The sequence below is a fragment of the Episyrphus balteatus genome, chromosome X (assembly GCF_945859705.1).
Source record: "Episyrphus balteatus chromosome X, idEpiBalt1.1, whole genome shotgun sequence".
Classification (NCBI taxonomy): Eukaryota; Metazoa; Arthropoda; class Insecta; order Diptera; family Syrphidae; genus Episyrphus; species Episyrphus balteatus.
The window spans coordinates 5,185,948-5,198,971 of NC_079138.1; the positions used below are offsets into that span (position 1 = coordinate 5,185,948).

The following is a 13,024-nucleotide window of genomic DNA, read 5'->3' on the forward strand; positions in this document are numbered from 1 at the left end:
GCTTACCCTTACCCCTGATGGATTAAAATTAACCCAAAAAAAAACATGTCTGTGTGATTAACTCACGGTTAACCCTGACACCAGAATAAATTCGCACTAAACAGCTGGATTTAAGTGTGATAATGACCGATACCTTCATACAGACAAGAGTTCTTTGACATCCAATATTATAGCTACTGCAAAATTTAAAATGATCTGTTTGTTAGAAAAATAAATTATTTAATCAATAAGAGAACATTGACATTTCGCCCGTCCTTCAATTTGCTCAATAACAAGGCAAATGCAACAGCTAAACAAGACAGCACAATAAGATGAAAAGCAAATCGAATAGAAAAAATAAAGAATTCTTGCATAAATTATTCTAATGGCGTGTCATGTCCTCGGCGGCGATTAACCGTTATCGTCATCTATTATCCCAAAATATTGGCAAGGTACACACCGGAGACGAGGACAGTCGTGTCGTCTTCGTCTGCTAGCAACCTCTTTGCTCCTCTCTCTCTCTCTCGATCTCTCAAAACAAAACAAAACCCAAAGAAAAAAAAATTTCAGAAAAAACAAGGAAATTACATTACAAACAATCAGAGAGGGAGAGATGTAGAAAACATAAGTTAACATCTATGTATTTCGTCACCAGGTGGCATCATAATCCACTTTAATTTTGACAGTTAAAGATTTTACTTTAATTTGTGGTGGCGCGGCCGCGGTTGATGGTTCATGCTTTTCTATAATCCAACTGCACTGGATCATTCGAGTATTTAAGTGCATCACATGCTTAGCTAGTCTGATTGTGTTCTGCACCTGCCATGAAAATTGTCATGACAAACGGATTACTAATCATTAATAAAAAAAAAAAAACAAAAACAAAAAAACAATTCAAACAAAAGACATAGAAAACGACAATTACATTCATCGATTTTAAATAAAAGAACTCACGGGGGTGCTCGAAGGCGAAATAATGATTGCATTACGTTTGTGCCAAGTTATTTCAATTATTCCGCCAAAACAAGGAAATGAACTAGCGAACGAACGCAGGGCGAGGCTATAGCTGCTAATCACGAGATTCGCATGTTTGATGATAGCTGAATTTAGAGTGCGGAATGGGGGCTTATATGTTTGGTGTAATGCAATCATACACAAGACTCTCAGGTGGATGCTTTTCGAAACGTCATGTTACAGCGCAGCACAGTGTCGCGTCATTAGTAAACTTTATGTTAAAAAAAAAAAACGAACTAAAAAATCTTTAAGTTGTTTTTGACTTTTCTTGTATAACATGTATTTTTGAATCATTTTGAAAGACGCTCAATATTCGAAGGTTTTGTTTTATTTATTAGCTTTTGAACATTATAAAAAAAAACAAAGAGCGAGAGCTTAGTTTTTGGGGTCTGTATTTGTGACAAACCAATATTGAAAAAAAAAAAATGAATGACACTTCGCTCTATACGATTTACATGACGAGGCTGATCGAACAAATCCATATAGTTAAAAATAGTTGAATTTTCGTATCTGTCAACGTCAAAAGTGTGAACTACTATTGTGATAAAATTGACGTATATACATACAAAGATGCAAAGTTAATAAAAGTCAGATTTGTTACCAATTTTCTTATGAATTTATTTATTTCTTTTAAAAAAGATAACTGAACGCTAAATTTATGAAAGTAGAGAGCTTGAAACTAGCTGAAACACCACTACCACAATGCAAAACAACATTCAGCTCTGTTCTTCATATTTAGAAAAGAATAGATAAATTGAATGGTTTCGCGATTGTTTTGTATGAATACCGTTATTCTATAGAGCTTCACAGAAGCAACATTATCATTTTTAAGGTTTTAAAGAAGCCAAATTTTCAGTCGAAATACCTTTCAGAAAAGATAAACAAATGAAGGTAGCGATAAGATGTCTATAATTAAACCAAAGAGATGCTGCACACTTTTCTAATCACTTGCACATTACAAACTGGAGGGCAGACGGATGCTGAACAAAGTTCGTCAGAACTGAAGAAATATCTTTCAATTGGCTGTAAAAAAAAGTGCACATGCTAAAAGAGTGGTCTTAATTGCACGAGTAGATACCTTTGATAATGTGTTAGTACCTAAAAGATGGGCTGACTCAGACATCCTAACGTTCTATTTAAATCGTTGAATAAGTTTCTTTGTGTCTTTAATATAATAGTGCAAGTATAGTAGGTAACCCATTCTCCATTTAAAATTACATATTTCATTAATTAAAGCTGACACCAGACATGAAATTCTCTTGAGTATATTTATCTATCTAGTACACAAATAATGTTGTTGCTTCATCTATTGAAAGCATAACTTAATGTCCGGTGTCAAGTTTTCCATTTAAAAACAACAAACATTCATGGGAAAAGGGGTGCAGCCAACATGCAAAAATTATTGTGTGCATTTATGTATTTCCTTCCAGTCTTCTTTTCATTATTTTTTTTTTTTTTTTTTTAAATTGCAATTATGACTAGTAAACAGGGTGTTTCCAAATGAACATTAATACTTTGGAAAATAATTTGATTTGCTCTTTAGAAAGGTCTTATGTTGATATAATTTACGAGGGGCTTAACAAACGGTTTAATCCATATTAACAAAAATAACCTTTAATATATTTTTTTTAAAGTTATATCTACTTCTTTTTCGAAGTTTGTATCAGAATGAAAATTTACTTTCTGACAATACTATGAAACTGCATACATCGAACCGGATGATTTAAAAAAAATAATTTCCATTTATCTCCCATACAATTTTTTCGAGTAATTGGAATTTTCTCGAAAACGGATCTTACGATTTTGATAAAATTTAGTAAATGAAATAATAATAACCATGCGAAATTGCTTCTTCTGTATCAAGAGGGACACTTTGGTCATTTATTCTTTTAAATGTGGGGCTTATAGCAAACTTATCCATTAATGCATTTTTAATTAGAAAATCGGAAACATCCTGTAAAGTTTAAGGTTAGTTGAGACATCGTTTAAGAATATTTTAAATAATATATGCTTTCTGCTAAAAGGTGTCTGTTTTTGCAATTAACACGCGATTTTTGCCGCTGCAAAAACACCTGCTTTTAATGTTACTTCTTCCCACCGTATCATTACGTATCGTTGATATATTCTTCTTTATCTTTTTCAACTTCCTTTTAAATCAATCAATTTAAGAGTGGAAAGTATTCCCCACGGTGTAACGGTAGTGTTATTATTAATTGCTAAAATTATATATCGACATGATATATAATTTATTCGGAGCAATGGCATTGTTGGAATTCATTCACCTTTTATTAATAATTATGCCAGAATACTTAAGGTGCTATGACCCCTTTTTGAAACAATAACATACAGCAAAAACACATGGAATATTATTTATTATTAATAAGAAATACCACATAGGTTACGCGATGAGGTTTTGAATTGTTGAGTATTATAATGGGAGGGCCCTGACACATTGAAGTTTTTAATAGAATATCTTGATAGACAGTTTGTTTGGTCCTAATTGGTTTTTGAAGGCCCTAAGCAATAGAATTTTTTTTTTTTTTTTTCAATAGAATTTGTCGAGTAGGTACGTTAGGGAAACAGATCTTTTGAAACTTGAAATTGACGAAAGCAAGGCGAAAACGGCGAACTATATAATCCGCAGGATGATTTTCGACAAAAAGAGCGATTATATAAAACGATAATGAATCCATTAAAATGTTGCCAGATAAAAATGAAAAAAAAAAAACTTTTTCTTTTTTTTGCAAGCGCACAAAATATCATGTCTATAAAAACCAGTCTATTAAACAAACAAAATCTAGAGTGAAAATATTTTTGTCTTACTTTTACAGAATCTAAAAATATTTTTTTATTCAAAAACAAAAGTAAATTGAAGTTATGAACATCTTTTGATTTAAAGGTTTTGATCATTTTTTTTTTATGAACAAATTCCATTTATCAGAACTTTTTTCTTTCACGTGCCCAAAAAAATAACCTGTGACAACCAAAACCGCTGACCTGCGGATGCGACTATCTTAGGGTGTAATTTTTTTGAGATTTTAGGGGACTTTGAAAATTTTTCAGTACGTACACTGTGGTGTATGTGTAACTTTTGTTGGAAATTTTGAAAATTTGTTTTTTGAATATATTCTAAATATAGGATGGATAGACTCTGATTTTTTGTTTGAATTCATCTCTCGAGGTGGATAAACGATGGTCGTTTGAATTTTTGAAAAAAGTTGATTTTCAATTTTTCAGTGCAAAATTTGTTTTTCGGATTTTTAATTAATTTGGGGTAGAAAAATGATAATATTTGGTTGTATATAGAACTCGAGAGAGACAAACAATTGCAATAAGTTCTATACGTCTATAGCAAAATTTAAGGATTTTCAAGGTAGCTGTTGTGTTTTATTCACATTAGTGCACATTTTTTCAAATTTTTTTTTTATATGGCATAAAATCCACTATTTTTATAATTTGTCTTGGGAGCTGAATTAATTTTAGAAATTAATAGATACTGCTTAGAGAGAATAACTGCTATCCGCAGTAGGACCCGCGAACAGCGTAGGTACTAGACTTTACGGTATAATAAAGGTCACTTTAACAAAAATTGGAAAACTTAAAAAGTAATAAACACTGTTTTCTTCCTAGCGCCATTTGTTCATCCATCGAACCGATCTATTTAAACAAATGATGTCAATGGATCAGCCAATTTTGAACTAAATTTTCCGATGGAATGAATGACATGAAATTCAAAAACAAAAAAAGTATAACTATTTTCAAAATCATAAAAAATTATAAGATTATTATTTAAACTTACCAAATCAATTTTGAAACAAATATTTCGTACGAGATCACCGTTTCATTTACTAAGTGATTTAATTTATTTATGACGACAAAGTTACAATCTGTAAGAAAAAAAGAAATATTATAGAATTTTTTTTTTTTTGGATGGAAAACTAACATTTTTCATCGGTAAATCAATCAAAAATATTTTGGTACTATATTGAGAATTTGAAATAATGCGAGTAAAATGGGTTCTATAAAAGGGTTAGGTATATTTAAATAAAAAGAAAAAAAAAACAAGAAAATCTTGCAGAGAAAGTAGGAAACTCTAGCCATAAACACTTGGTGGTAGCACCTTCAAGATGTTGTTGTTGTAAAAAGATTATAATGACGGCAGTTTGAATTTTTGAAGAAAAAAATTTTTTTTTGGGATTTTAGTAGACTTTGAATTTTTCGTACACTGTGGCGTATGCGTAACTCTTGTTGGGAATATTTAGTACATTTTTTTTTAACACCTTCTGAACGTAGGGTGGATTAAATAGGTACACTTTGGTGTAATGGTAACTTTTGTTGAGAATTTTGAAATTTTTTGTATTAATAATGGGGTGGACAAACAACGAATTTTGATTTGTATTCATTTCTCGAGGTGGACAAACGATGGGCGTTTGAATTTAAAAAAAAAAAAAAATTTTTTTGGGATTTTAGAAAAAAACTGATATTTTGTGTGAGAGTTGTTATAAAAAAATTGTTTGATGAACAAACGATGATTTTTGGTGTATGTAAAGAACTCATGTTGGACAAACGACAGAAATTTTAATTTTTGAAGAAAAAGTAAATTTTGAGGATTTTAGGGGACCTTGAATTATTCAGTACACTGTGGTGTATGCGTAACTTTTGTTTTGAATTAAAAAAAAAAAAAAAATTTTAAATATCTCCTAACCATAGAGTGAACAAACAATGATTTTTGGTTTTTATTTATTTAGTAAGAACAAATTTTCGGGGATTATAGATAAAAAAAATACTTTGTATGAGAGTTACTATAAAAAAATTGTTTTTTTGAACGAACGACGATATAATGGTATATGTAAAGAACTCGACATCAGTTTGAATTTTAGATTTTAGAGGACTTTGAATTTTTCATACACTGTGGTGTATGCGTAACTTTTGTTTGGTATTATCAATACAAAATTTGTTTTTTTTTTTTTTTATAAATATCACCTTCACGTAAAAAATGGGCTTTTTTGACTATTTTTCATTTTTCAGAATTTGCTGTAAAATTTTTTTGAAGGGTGGACAAACGAATATTTCGGGAGACAAAAGGTGGACAAACGAATTAGACAAGTTTTGTTCAGAAATTTTGAGGTCACAATTCTGGCTTCATGGAGCTAAATAATTCTACTTCTTCCAACACTTTTAAACTCGATTCTTGTTTGGGTACTCAAAAACAAGGTCGAGATGTTGATTGCTTTAAAGCATTCTCCAGTTAAATTATGTGTGTTAATTTTATATTTTTTTCTCAAGTTTATTGAATTTAAACCTTATTTCGTTTTGTATTGTACAATATTTTAAGGTTCTTTTGCAAAATTTCTCTTTTCTGAGAATATTTTATCCCCACTCTTTGAATTTTGATAGATTTCACATTTTTGTCAACAAAGTACATATTACCTGCTATTTATGCACTGTGTTTTGTTATAGTCACCGAGGTTGGAATTATCTAATGTGCAATGTAATAACTCCCCAGGGGATTATCTCCAAAGCGAAAGAAATATCCCCTGCAGACATTCTTTTCTTTTAAAAATTGTAATTGCATCCGTGGGTGTTATAGACTTTTCTTTTTTTTCCAATTTTAAGTGACACATAAAATCGAAAAACGAAAAAATTGCAATGTATACGCGGCATAAACATAGAGGAAGCTATGGCGGGCATGCTGCCCTCTTAGGCACATTTTAGGATTTTAATATATGTTCAAAGTTGGGAAAATGCAAAGGTTCTTTAAATTTAAAATACTCCTTATATACTATAGAAACTTTCCCTATTACTAACTTTGAACATACCCCAAATAGTGAACCAAAGCAGGCGGGTGGGATTGCACGGCAGCCTCACAGAGATACAAAAAAAAAATCTAAAATAGTTGATCAATATGCAATCTGTCAAAACCTGACGTTTTATCTAAAATTCGAATCCGGTTAACGATTTTTAACTTTACCAATCCCCAGACTGCTCTCTAATATTTTTAATGTGAATGAGCCTTAATGTTTTCAACCGGCGTCAGATAAAATTGATATATTTAATGTAGATAGCTAGACAATTAAGTAATTAATTTTTCATTAAATTCAACCATTGCATAAATACAAATTGAGGTGGATACCGAGCTTTTGTCAAACGACACGCGACAGCTATTACTAAATGGACGAAAGTCTAGTACTATATAATTATATTAGAGCTTCAACCATTTGCCAATAGTTGTTTTAATGTCGCATGTCTTTTGAGAGAAGTTCACTGTCAATTCTATTTGTAAATATTCAATAATTCAACTAAGGTTAAATGTGCTTTGAAACTGCATTTACGTAAAATTCTTTGAACAATGGAAAGCCGATGGAAATTTGAAACTTAACATTTTGTAAATGAGTATATGCGAAGCAGATAAGCAACAATAGTAGGAGTTGATTCTTGACTGTTATTTGGACTGGATAAAAAGAATTTAAACGATTTTTGGTCTTTTTATAACGATTTTTGAGGTCAATAAGGTGAAAAATAATTTAAAGTGATAGTTTGACAAACAAAGGGACTTATTGGACTGTAGTTGGATGGAATTTCAGAAGGTTTTGAAAGCACTTCTTCAATGACCAATAAGCTAATACCTAAGGCTGTACTTTGTCAATACTAGTGTAGGTGGCATATCCGGAAGTAACAGTCCATGATATGTAACTTCTGTAAAGCTTTTAAAGAAGAAAAATTTTTAGTTGGGTACGAGAACTATAGAATTGGAAATCCTAGACCGGAATGCCTTTATCAGGAGTTCGTTAAGTAAGTTTCCTGTTTTTCCTTAAGTATCAATTAACCCAAAGATTTACGAGAAAGATTCTGTCAGAGGCCTTATATCGCAAGAAGTCACTTGCAAATAAAGAATGACCTTAGACTGCATTTGAATTTAATCCTTCGTCGTAACTATACCCAATAAAAAAAATACTATATTCCAACTTCTTTTTGGGACACAAAGACATTCTTGGAAACTGCGAATCAGATGAACTCGCCAGGAATGGACACACAGTAAGACTAGGCGTAGTCTCAATTGACTTCTGTTAAAGTTGCTTTGATGAAGAAGAAGAAAAAAATAAACCACTGCTCATTTCCTGCTCTTTCAAGTAGACGTAAATAATTTATTATTTGTAATTAAGTGTAATACACACTTTTTTAGAAAATACTAATATTTTCAATTTTTTTTTAAAACTCCATCTGGTTTAATAAATGAATCACAACGGATAACTTGTCTAAGTGTGTCAGTCGTTTTTCTGACAGACATTTCTAAATAACTTACCTAACCTAACCTATATTCCAACTTAGAAAATATATTGCAGAAAATATATCAAGCCTTGTTCTAAATTACAACAAAAAAAAAACCTAAAAATAATTTAAAATCAAAAATGTTGAAGATGTTATTAAGCGTGAATAATTGAAAATCAAGTAAAATTTAACAAATTTCTTTATTTTTCTCTTAAATCTAAAATAAAATCAATTCAATATAACTTTTATTTTCAGACTATATTTTTTCTTTTTTTTTTTTTTAATTTCCGAAAATAATTTAAAAAATTTTTTTTCTAAACAAAATGTAGGTACTTCAAATACAAACAAATTCAACTTAAAAAAAAAATTTAATTAAATAAAACAAAATAAACAAACAAACAAATAAATAAGCTCAAAGCAAAGATTAAATTTTATAAAAAGAAAAACTCAAATAAAATATTATAAGCATTTAAGAAAAACTTGTTAGTGGAAATGCAATTTTCAATATACAATTTGAAATGATAAATCTTATAGCTCTAAGAGCTCTATAGTTAAATTGGTTTTCAAAAAATTCTCTCAAACATTAAGCCGAGCTAAAAATTTTTTAAAAAATTCCAGCAAATTTGTGCAAAGCTCCAGCTAAAAAAATCACATTTTCGTTTCCAACAGTATCTGTTACGAAAAAAAAGTGAAGAAAACCGGAAGTTAAAAAAGTCAGCTAAAATTTAGATCGATCTGCGTAGGTACCTACTAGCCTTAAGTCAGAAATGAGGAAAACGCGTTAAATAAGTTTAATAGTATGTATATTTTTTTTTTATTTGCCATATCACACACACACACACACACACACTTACAAGTTAAAAGCCTTAAGGGAAAAAGTAAGTCTTTTTTTTTCATTTTGGTTAAATAGCGCTCTCTAGGGAATCTTACAAAAAAACAAAATTTGATGAAAATCGCTTCAGTAGTTTAGGCTTTAGAATTGCAGGACCAACTTATCCGCATTCTCTATCATAGTCGTAATATTGAAGTAATAAGGGGCAAGTTCTATAGAAAAAATGAGGAGCAACAATAGTGTAAAAGATGAAAGTAATAAAAATTACGATGCTGTCCAAATTTTATAAAATACTCGTTCTTTAGTACCTTTCCTTAATATATTTCCTCAACTTTGTCACCTGTAATTTTGTAAATATTGTATAAATGTTAAAAAGACAAAATTTGAACTTGCTAAGATCAAATTGTTTTCACAGAGTGCAAACGATATACCTACACTAAAAAATAGGTTTCGTTTTTTTTTATGAATGGACATCATTCATAAAAACACTATTATTGGCACATTTTTTTCAGCCATGCAAATGCACGACAAATTTAAATATCATAATACAATTAAATATTCAAGATTCAATTTGATTGAAATGAGTTCATTTAATTGGATCCTTTTATATAAATTTTAAGGATAAATAACAAAATGAAAGGAAACTTGCACAATACCTAATCTTTTTTTTTTTATTTCTTGTTTTATTTGTAACGGGTCAAGATTTTCAATGTGAAGAATGGAATTAATTGAATGAAATTACGATGAAGATAGAGTACCTATATATCTATGTATATGACATTCTACCGGCATAGATACTACATAAGCACTCTCTTGTACCAGGGAGCGCCTCAACATGAACTTCAGTTATATTTCTATTTATCTATCTATGTCGTCTATTAATGTATGTATATAGAAAAATGCGGTAATAGGGTCTTTCTATTCCAACCTTCACTTTCCACCTACTTTTCGTGCCGTCATCATATCATCATCATCATCTTATACTACAAAAAAGAAGAAGGATATTCTACAACTATAGATTCTTACTAGCAAGAGAGTAAAAAAAAAAAAAATAAATGATAGGACGAACATTTTTCACCTCATACCACAACTAACACTACAACATATTCAATTTTTCTTCTTCTCCTGATACTGCTTCTAATGTCGCTGATGTTCCTCCCACTCTCTCACACCTATTTAATTAAGGAATATAAAAGGATAATAAAAGGATATTTGTTTTTTTTCTATTTTCTATTTTCAGTTTTTTTTTTTTTTCCTTTTAAATATGTAACACACCCAAAACGACAGGCACAAATACAAAGATAGCCTTCTAAAAATATAAAATAATTAAATATAAGCATGTGTGCCGTCGTCATCGTTCTTACATACCGATATTTGCATGTCAAATTGCTACTTTTTATGAAAAAATGTATATATATACATTACTCAACATTTTAGCTTTAGAGTGCTCCTTTTCATATATGCACAGGCAAACAGATAGAACAAGAGAGAACAAATATATATATATATATAATTATATATATAAAAGAAGAAAATACAAAGAGAGCGAGATAGTTTTATCACAATTTTCTCTCAATTTTAAAAATATTCCACTAGATCACTACAAATAAAGCTATATTTCCTGGAGAGCGAGCCAATATTTTCCTTTCCATCAAAAAAAAAAAAAAAAAATCTTCCTCGAAGAGAAACATATCGAAATTGTAGGCAAATTGTTTCCGGTTCTATTACTTTATAAATTGAAGACATTTCGATAACCAACAAAATATAACGTGGCATTAAGGAAAACCATATTTCCTGTACGCATAATATACACAAACACACACACACACACACAAGCAAAAATTCAAAAATTTTGGAAACACGTTCAAGGTATATTGTCACACAAGCACCATGTTATTATAAAGAAATTCATAAAATAATTTATTTTTTTTTTTTTGAAAAAAGAAAAAAAAAAATCAAAAATAGATTACGAGCCATACATAAAATATTAAATAAAAATCAAAACTTCACAAGCAAAACAAATTAGGTACAAAAAAAAACCAACAAAATTAAATTCAATCATATATTTTCATATTAAAATTGTATTAAACAATTAAGAAAAAAAAAAAAACAACAAGAATAAAGAAAAAAAACATTTTTATTTTTTGTGTTTTGCTTACTAGATATGATGTTATAAAAACTAAGCAAGCACACAACATAACACTAAAAAAAAAAACAACATACGACCCGCTTCATCAAAAACCCGACGACGTCTCCTCGTTTGCTAAATGTAAGCCCGGGCACCAGAAATGACGCGAGAACGATGAACAAGCAGCGAGGAGAAAATTCTTCAACAAAAAAAAAAAAAAAAAACGAAAATTCGAAAAAGAGCTACACACACTTGAGTGTAGTTGTGTATAGTTTTTAGTGCTGGCGGTTTCGGTCGTTTATGCCAAGGAAAATGAGAAAATTAGTACAAAAAGGGGAAGATTGATGGTTTCGTTTTTGACCGAATGTCCAGAAAAGAGAAATAGAGCGGAGAAATATACTAGAAAACCGAAATATCATCATTCTCCCTCCTTTTCCATAGTGATGAAATGATGCGCCGATACCATGTCTCTCTTTTTTTGTTTTTTTCTTTGGAGCGTAGTATTTAAAAATATTTATATTCATGTTGACTCTTAAAATTAGAAAGGAAAAAGTAAATACTATCTCTAAGATCCATACATTCATTGTACATTAAGTATGTGGTGGGCCATTTTCATTTTAGGAAATTTTGACTTAAAGTTCTCTTTTGTTTACATTCCTGCGCAAAGAGGAATGAACAATAAATATTACTTTCTCTTTTCCTCTCTCTTTAATCTTCGTTTCTAGTCTCTTTTTTTTTAATTGGATCTCTCTCAAAGCTCAAACCAAAAGGACCATGGCCATGGGGCTCTTTTTAAGTTTAAGGGTGAGAATACCAATTTGTGCCAAAATTTTCAGATTCTCCCAATGCGATTGGAATTTGCTATAGGTAAGCACTTGAAAAACATGTCCACTCAAAATTGAATAAACTCCCATGTGGAGCAGAGGACTATTCACTGTCGTGGATTTTTACCCCTATTATACCTACATAAAAATTGTCTTAAAATTTGATGATTTCACAAAGTTAAATCCGATGAAGAGATATTGTAATTTGTGCGAGTTTACTAGGTTGGATTAATTTTTTAAATGTTTCAAATTTGCTGAAACAATTGATAAGCCTTAATGGCCTCTTCTAAAACTTCTTCCTAAGAAGATTTTAGAAATGTTCGAATGATCGAAATCTTACTTTAAAAAAAATATTTACAAAAAATGTCACTCATACACCTCAGTGAACATACATTTTACTAAACCAAAACAACTCTATAAATACATTAAAAAAAAACGTCAAAATATATAATGTGCCTTTAAATTAAACAAATTCAAATTCCTCGAGTTCTCAAAAAATGTGAACTTTATGAATATGGGCTTTTCTGAAGATTGTAATATCAGGTTTTCCAATTAGGACTTTCAGTTAGAACATTATTCACATGTCCACCACATTTACAAGTGGTTGATTTTTTTAATAAAATTTTTGAAAGCCCCGCCTCTACACATCGACGGATGTTTCCACTTTGTTTCGTTGAACTCCACTAATAACACTGGCTTGTTAACATAAACCAATAGTTTTAAGTTCATCGAAATGAATTTGAGCAGCAGGTGACTAAATATTGGCCCAAATCTTGTTCCGAGGGTTGACTTTCAAACTATCGGCAAACAGAGTTTACACAATATTTTCATTTGATGTCTGTCTCGAAAAAAAATGTGAATAAAAACGGTACTTCAATTTTTTCTTGATTTAGAAATTCATCATACATAAAACTGTTGATCGAGAGGTTTTTGTTCTTGAGCTAACTTCATGATTTTTTATGCGATGTCTAAATCTTG

General features: G+C 30.2%; 1 protein-coding gene across 2 annotated transcripts in view; it reads right to left on the reverse strand.

Annotated features, from left to right (window-relative positions):
* LOC129920663 (plasma membrane calcium-transporting ATPase 3) overlaps window positions 1-13,024 on the reverse strand; it is a 147,318-nt gene that overhangs the window by 117,329 nt on the left and 16,965 nt on the right. The window contains exons 1-2 of one of the 2 annotated variants that reach the window (XM_056002110.1): window positions 11,254-11,358; window positions 4,793-4,880 (exon numbers count right to left, since the gene is read on the reverse strand). The gene's annotated coding sequence lies outside the window, so the exon portion shown is untranslated. Of the gene's footprint in view, window positions 1-4,792; window positions 4,881-11,253; window positions 11,359-13,024 lie in introns of those variants that run through there. The other variant, XM_056002108.1, reaches the window with a different exon arrangement.